Raw genomic sequence first — 9146 nt, 5'->3', positions numbered from 1 at the left:
AGTCACAATAAGATCCGCACAGCCATTGGGCCCTTGAGCAAGGCCCTTAACCCTGCATTACCCCAGGGAGGATTGCCAACTGTATGTCGCTCTGGATAAGAGTGTCTGCCAAATGCCTATAATGTAATATAATGTCTAAAGTCCAAGGTGTGTGTAAATAATTTAAGTTCTTCAAGCCAGGACCAGGCCTGAATCATGCAATCAAATTATATGATAAATCCTAGAAAACACTCAATGATCACTATTTGGTAAACCGGTCTACCAGATTGTTAATGCAAACATCTAATCAGCCAACCATGTTGCAGCACAAAAGCATGCGCACATGGTCAAGATGTTTGGTTGTTGTTCAGATTAAACATCACAACTGAGAAGACACATGACCCAAGAGACTTTGACTGTTGAATGGTTATTGGTGGCAGACAGGGTGTCACAGGAAAAGCATCACAGAAACTGCGTGACCTCCTGGGATTTTGACACACACAACAGACCCTACAGTTTACAGAGAATGATGCGAAAAACGCTTCAGTGAGCGGCAGTTCTGTGGGTGAAAAGGAGTTCAGTGTGTTTATGTTTCACACAGTTGGAGGTAAAAAGGGAAAACCATGACCTTTGCAGCCTTGTACTCCAGAATAATTGTAAAACTACTAAAAATATTTTCAAAATATATGTTAAAATGCAGGATCTTGTACTTTGGTCATACCCTGTAGTATAACATTTCATACTTGTGCTATAAAACACCAGTGTGTCCTCGCATTTAATGGCAGCTTGATGTCATGTAGACGTTAGGTAGTATTCATTTTCTGATGCGTAATAATAAAAATGCTTGATCTCTGCAGTCACCAACGCACCCACCTCCCAATACTCTCAGGCCAGGTTAGTATGTTAGAGCAAGGTAAAGACGACATTACCAGTCTAATACAAAATCGCAAAGTTTCATGATTACAAACGTACTGTATAATCAGAATTTGAGTTATAACAAATAAAATGCAGACAATGAAAATGCAACCTGGGAAATGTTTAAATACATTTAGGAATGACCCATAACTTCACATAACAATCAGCTGCTAACGTTTTTCTGACACTGCCACGCTGTACGACTTAAGGTAAACCAAGTCGTTATAGCAACGTATTGAGGTGGATCGCAACCATCACTCGTAAAAACTTCTACTACTACGACTGGCGCAATAACGTAGCTACTATGGCAGTTGCACAAGTTTTAATAACTTCGTCCTGAATCAATTATACAGTATCTATTTCATTTTGACGGTTAAAAAAGGATACTGAAACGTTCAATCGATTAACTCCGTCTACGTTTGCCAGGCATACGTTCTTATGCTTATATAGGAAATGAAGGAGGGGCTTATTCATTCTGCTGAAATTGCAGACCGTTAATTTGCAAGTATGATGCTGAGTATGATGTAGCGTAGTGGTTAAGAATCGAATCCCAGCGCAGCCACAATAAGATCCGCACAGCCATTGGGCCATTGAGCAAAGCCCTTAACCCTGCATTACCCCAGGGAGGATTGGGGGGACTGTACGTCACTCTGGATAAGAGCGTCTGCCAAATGCCTATAATGTCTAAAGTCCAAGGTGTGTGTGTGTGTGTGTGTGTGTGTGTGTGTCTGTGTGTCTGTGTGTGTGTGTGTGTAAATAATTTAAGTTCTTCAAGCCAGGACCAGGCCTGAATCATGCAATCAAATTATATGATAAATCCTAGAAAACACTCAATGATCACTATTTGGTAAACCGGTCTACCAGCTTGTTAATGCAAACATCTAATCAGCCAACCGTGTTGCAGCACAAGAGCATGCGCACATGGTCAAGATGTTTGGTTGTTGTTCAGATTAAACATCACAATGGAGAAGACACATGACCCAAGAGACTTTGACTGTTGAATGGTTATTGGTGGCAGACAGGGTGTCACAGGAAAAGCATCACAGAAACTGCGTGACCTCCTGGGATTTTGACACACACAACAGACCCTACAGTTTACAGAGAATGATGCGGAAAACGCTTTAGTGAGCGGCAGTTCTGTGGGTGAAAAGGAGTTCAGTGTGTTTATGTTTCACACAGTTGGAGGTAAAAAGGGAAAACCATGACCTTTGCAGCCTTGTACTCCAGAATAATTGTAAAACTACTAAAAATATTTTCAAAATATATGTTAAAATGCAGGATCTTGTACTTTGGTCATACCCTGTAGTATAACATTTCATACTTGTGCTATAAAACACCAGTGTGTCCTCGCATTTAATGGCAGCTTGATGTCATGTAGACGTTAGGTAGTATTCATTTTCTGATGCGTAATAATAAAAATGCTTGATCTCTGCAGTCACCAACGCACCCACCTCCCAACACTCTCAGGCCAGGTTAGTATGTTAGAGCAAGGTAAAGACGACATTACCAGTCTAATACAAATTCGCAAAGTTTCTTGATTACAAACGTACTGTATAATCAGAATTCGAGTTATAACAAATAAAATGCAGACAATGAAAATGCAACCTGGGAAATGTTTAAATACATTTAGGAATGACCCATAACTTCACATAACAATCAGCTGCTAACGTTTTTCTGACACTGGCACGCTGTACGACTTAAGGTAAACCAAGTCGTTATAGCAACGTATTGAGGTGGATCGCAACCATCACTCGTAAAAACTTCTACTACTACGACTGGCGCAATAACGTAGCTACTATGGCAGTTGCACAAGTTTTAATAACTTCGTCCTGAATCAATTATACAGTATCTATTTCATTTTGACGGTTAAAAAAGGATACTGAAACGTTCAATCGATTAACTCCGTCTACGTTTGCCAGGCATACGTTTTTATGCTTATATAGGAAATGAAGGAGGGGCTTATTCATTCTGCTGAAATTGCAGGCCGTTAATTTGCAAGTATGATGCTGTGAATATAATCACTGAGACTTAAGTATTTCAGTCCGTTTGTTTCTTTCACTTGCATTCACATTTGAACCCCAAGACCACTGTAAGTGGGCAGCCTGTAGTGTAGTGGTTAAGGTAAATGACTGAGACAGGTAAGGTAAGGGGTTCGAATCCCAGCATAGTCACAATAAGATCCGCACAGCCATTGGGCCATTGAGCAAAGCCCTTAACCCTGCATTACCCCAGGGAGGATTGGGGGGACTGTACGTCACTCTGGATAAGAGCGTCTGCCAAATGCCTATAATGTCTAAAGTCCAAGGTGCGTGTGTGTGTGTGTGTGTGTGTGTGTCTGTGTGTGTGTGTGTGTAAATAATTTAAATTCTTCAAGCCAGGACCAGGCCTGAATCATGAAATCAAATTATATGATAAATCCTAGAAAACACTCAATGATCACTATTTGGTAAACCGGTCTACCAGCTTGTTAATGCAAACATCTAATCAGCCAACCATGTTGCAGCACAAAAGCATGCGCACATGGTCAAGATGTTTGGTTGTTGTTCAGATTAAACATCACAATGGAGAAGACACATGACCCAAGAGACTTTGACTGTTGAATGGTTATTGGTGGCAGACAGGGTGTCACAGGAAAAGCATCACAGAAACTGCGTGACCTCCTGGGATTTTGACACACACAACAGACCCTACAGTTTACAGAGAATGATGCGAAAAAAGCTTTAGTGAGCGGCAGTTCTGTGGGTGAAAAGGAGTTCAGTGTGTTTATGTTTCACACAGTTGGAGGTAAAAAGGGAAAACCATGACCTTTGCAGCCTTGTACTCCAGAATAATTGTAAAACTACTAAAAATATTTTCAAAATATATGTTAAAATGCAGGATCTTGTACTTTGGTCATACCCTGTAGTATAACATTTCATACTTGTGCTATAAAACACCAGTGTGTCCTCGCATTTAATGGCAGCTTGATGTCATGTAGACGTTAGGGAATATTCATTTTCTGATGCGTAATAATAAAAATGCTTGATCTCTGCAGTCACCAACGCACCCACCTCCCAATACTCTCAGGCAAGGTTAGTATGTTAGAGCAAGGTAAATACGACATTACCAGTCTAATACAAATTCGCAAAGTTTCTTGATTACAAACGTACTGTATAATCAGAATTCGAGTTATAACAAATAAAATGCAGACAATGAAAATGCAACCTGGGAAATGTTTAAATACATTTAGGAATGACCCATAACTTCACATAACAATCAGCTGCTAACGTTTTTCTGACACTGGCACGCTGTACGACTTAAGGTAAACCAAGTCGTTATAGCAACGTATTGAGGTGGATCGCAACCATCACTCGTAAAAACTTCTACTACTACGACTGGCGCAATAACGTAGCTACTATGGCAGTTGCACAAGTTTTAATAACTTCGTCCTGAATCAATTATACAGTATCTATTTCATTTTGACGGTTAAAAAAGGATACTGAAACGTTTAATCGATTAACTCCGTCTACGTTTGCCAGGCATACGTTCTTATGCTTATATAGGAAATGAAGGAGGGGCTTATTCATTCTGCCGAAATTGCAGACCGTTAATTTGCAAGTATGATGCTGTGAATATAATCACTGAGACTTAAGTATTTCAGTCCGTTTGTTTCTTTCACTTGCATTCACATTTGAACCCCAAGACCACTGTATGTGGGCAGCCTGTAGCGTAGTGGTTAAGAATCGAATCCCAGCGCAGCCACAATAAGATCCGCACAGCCATTGGGCCCTTGAGCAAAGCCCTTAACCCTGCATTACCCCAGGGAGGATTGGGGGGACTGTACGTCACTCTGGATAAGAGCGTCTGCCAAATGCCTATAATGTCTAAAGTCCAAGGTGTGTGTGTGTGTGTGTGTGTGTGTGTGTGTGTGTCTGTGTGTGTGTGTGTGTGTGTGTGTGTGTGTGTGTGTAAATAATTTAAGTTCTTCAAGCCAGGACCAGGCCTGAATCATGCAATCAAATTATATGATAAATCCTAGAAAACACTGAATGATCACTATTTGGTAAACCGGTCTACCAGCTTGTTAATGCAAACATCTAATCAGCCAACCATGTGGCAGCACAAAAGCATGCGCACATGGTCAAGATGTTTGGTTGTTGTTCAGATTAAACATCACAATGGAGAAGACACATGACCCAAGAGACTTTGACTGTTGAATGGTTATTGGTGGCAGACAGAGTGTCACAGGAAAAGCATCACAGAAACTGCGTGACCTCCTGGGATTTTGACACACACAACAGACCCTACAGTTTACAGAGAATGATGCGAAAAACGCTTTAGTGAGTAGCAGTTCTTTGGGTGAAAAGGAGTTCAGTGTGTTTATGTTTCACACAGTTGGAGGTAAAAAGGGAAAACCATGACCTTTGCAGCCTTGTACTCCAGAATAATTGTAAAACTACTAAAAATATTTTCAAAATAAATGTTAAAATGCAGGATCTTGTACTTTGGTCATACCCTGTAGTATAACATTTCATACTTGTGCTATAAAACACCAGTGTGTCCTCGCATTTAATGGCAGCTTGATGTCATGTAGACGTTAGGTAGTATTCATTTTCTGATGCGTAATAATAAAAATGCGTGATCTCTGCAGTCACCAACGCACCCACCTCCCAACACTCTCAGGCCAGGTTAGTATGTTAGAGCAAAGTAAAGACGACATTACCAGTCTAATACAAATTCGCAAAGTTTCTTGATTACAAACGTACTGTATAATCAGAATTCGAGTTATAACAAATAAAATGCAGACAATGAAAATGCAACCTGGAAAACGTTTAAATACATTTAGGAATGACCCATAACTTCACATAACAATCAGCTGCTAACGTTTTTCTGACAGTGCCACGCTGTACGACTTAAGGTAAACCAAGTCGTTATAGCAACGTATTGAGGTGGATCGTAACCATCACTCGTAAAAACTTCTACTACTACGACTGGCGCAATAACGTAGCTACTATGGCAGTTGCACAAGTTTTAATAACTTCGTCCTGAATCAATTATACAGTATCTATTTCATTTTGACGGTTAAAAAAGGATACTGAAACGTTCAATCGATTAACTCCGTCTACGTTTGCCAGGCATACGTTTTTATGCTTATATAGGAAATTAAGGAGGGGCTTATTCATTCTGCTGAAATTGCAGACCGTTAATTTGCAAGTATGATGCTGTGAATATAATCACTGAGACTTAAGTATTTCAGTCCGTTTGTTTCTTTCACTTGCATTCACATTTGAACCCCAAGACCACTGTATGTGGGCAGCCTGTAGCGTACTGGTGAAGAATCAAATCCCAGCGCAGCCACAATAAGATCTGCACAGCCATTGGGCCATTGAGCAAAGCCCTTAACCCTGCATTACCCCAGGGAGGATTGGGGGGACTGTACGTCACTCTGGATAAGAGCGTCTGCCAAATGCCTATAATGTCTAAAGTCCAAGGTGTGTGTGTGTGTGTGTGTGTGTGTGTGTGTGTGTGTGTGTGTGTGTGTCTGTGTGTGTGTGTGTGTGTAAATAATTTAAGTTCTACAAGCCAGGACCAGGCCTGAATCATGCAATCAAATTATATGATAAATCCTAGAAAACACTCAATGATCACTATTTGGTAAACCGGTCTACCAGCTTGTTAATGCAAACATCTAATAAGCCAACCATGTTGCAGCACAAAAGCATGCGCACATGGTCAAGATGTTTGGTTGTTGTTCAGATTAAACATCACAACGGAGAAGACACATGACCCAAGAGACTTTGACTGTTGAATGGTTATTGGTGGCAGACAGGGTGTCACAGGAAAAGCATCACAGAAACTGCGTGACCTCCTGGGATTTTGACACACACAACAGACCCTACAGTTTACAGAGAATGATGCGGAAAACGCTTCAGTGAGCGGCAGTTCTGTGGGTGAAAAGGAGTTCAGTGTGTTTATGTTTCACACAGTTGGAGGTAAAAAGGGAAAACCATGACCTTTGCAGCCTTGTACTCCAGAATAATTGTAAAACTACTAAAAATATTTTCAAAATATATGTTAAAATGCAGGATCTTGTACTTTGGTCATACCCTGTAGTATAACTTTTCATACTTGTGCTATAAAACACCAGTGTGTCCTCGCATTTAATGGCAGCTTGATGTCATGTAGACGTTAGGTAGTATTCATTTTCTGATGCGTAATAATAAAAATGCTTGATCTCTGCAGTCACCAACGCACCCACCTCCCAACACTCTCAGGCCAGGTTAGTATGTTAGAGCAAGGTAAAGACGACATTACCAGTCTAATACAAATTCGCAAAGTTTCTTGATTACAAACGTACTGTATAATCAGAATTCGAGTTATAACAAATAAAATGCAGACAATGAAAATGCAACCTGGGAAATGTTTAAATACATTTAGGAATGACCCATAACTTCACATAACAATCAGCTGCTAACGTTTTTCTGACACTGGCACGCTGTACGACTTAAGGTAAACCAAGTCGTTATAGCAACGTATTGAGGTGGATCGCAACCATCACTCGTAAAAACTTCTACTACTACGACTGGCGCAATAACGTAGCTACTATGGCAGTTGCACAAGTTTTAATAACTTCGTCCTGAATCAATTATACAGTATCTATTTCATTTTGACGGTTAAAAAAGGATACTGAAACGTTCAATCGATTAACTCCGTCTACGTTTGCCGGGCATACGTTTTTATGCTTATATAGGAAATGAAGGAGGGGCTTATTCATTCTGCTGAAATTGCAGGCCGTTAATTTGCAAGTATGATGCTGTGAATATAATCACTGAGACTTAAGTATTTCAGTCCGTTTGTTTCTTTCACTTGCATTCACATTTGAACCCCAAGACCACTGTAAGTGGGCAGCCTGTAGTGTAGTGGTTAAGGTAAATGACTGAGACAGGTAAGGTAAGGGGTTCGAATCCCAGCATAGTCACAATAAGATCCGCACAGCCATTGGGCCCTTGAGCAAGGCCCTTAACCCTGCATTACCCCAGGGAGGATTGCCAACTGTATGTTGCTCTGGATAAGAGCGTCTGCCAAATGCCTATAATGTAATATAATGTCTAAAGTCCAAGGTGTGTGTAAATAATTTAAGTTCTTCAAGCCAGGACCAGGCCTGAATCATGCAATCAAATTATATGATAAATCCTAGAAAACACTCAATGATCACTATTTGGTAAACCGGTCTACCAGCTCGTTAATGCAAACATCTAATCAGCCAACCATGTTGCAGCACAAAAGCATGCGCACATGGTCAAGATGTTTGGTTGTTGTTCAGATTAAACATCACAATGGAGAAGACACATGACCCAAGAGACTTTGACTGTTGAATGGTTATTGGTGGCAGACAGGGTGTCACAGGAAAAGCATCACAGAAACTGCGTGACCTCCTGGGATTTTGACACACACAACAGACCCTACAGTTTACAGAGAATGATGCGAAAAAAGCTTTAGTGAGCGGCAGTTCTGTGGGTGAAAAGGAGTTCAGTGTGTTTATGTTTCACACAGTTGGAGGTAAAAAGGGAAAACCATGACCTTTGCAGCCTTGTACTCCAGAATAATTGTAAAACTACTAAAAATATTTTCAAAATATATGTTAAAATGCAGGATCTTTTACTTTGGTCATACCCTGTAGTATAACTTTTCATACTTGTGCTATAAAACACCAGTGTGTCCTCGCATTTAATGGCAGCTTGATGTCATGTAGACGTTAGGTAGTATTCATTTTCTGATGCGTAATAATAAAAATGCTTGATCTCTGCAGTCACCAACGCACCCACCTCCCAACACTCTCAGGCCAGGTTAGTTTGTTAGAGCAAGGTAAAGACGACATTACCAGTCTAATACAAATTCGCAAAGTTTCTTGATTACAAACGTACTGTATAATCAGAATTCGAGTTATAACAAATAAAATGCAGACAATGAAAATGCAACCTGGGAAATGTTTAAATACATTTAGGAATGACCCATAACTTCACATAACAATCAGCTGCTAACGTTTTTCTGACACTGCCACGCTGTACGACTTAAGGTAAACCAAGTCGTTATAGCAACGTATTGAGGTGGATCGTAACCATCACTCGTAAAAACTTCTACTACTACGACTGGCGCAATAACGTAGCTACTATGGCAGTTGCACAAGTTTTAATAACTTCGTCCTGAATCAATTATACAGTATCTATTTCATTTTGACGGTTAAAAAAGGATACTGAAACGTTCAATCGATA

This window comes from Conger conger, chromosome 19 (assembly GCF_963514075.1).
Source record: "Conger conger chromosome 19, fConCon1.1, whole genome shotgun sequence".
NCBI lineage: Eukaryota > Metazoa > Chordata > Actinopteri > Anguilliformes > Congridae > Conger > Conger conger.
The sequence above is the reverse complement of the archived record's forward strand: the minus strand, read 5'-3'. Positions refer to the sequence as shown.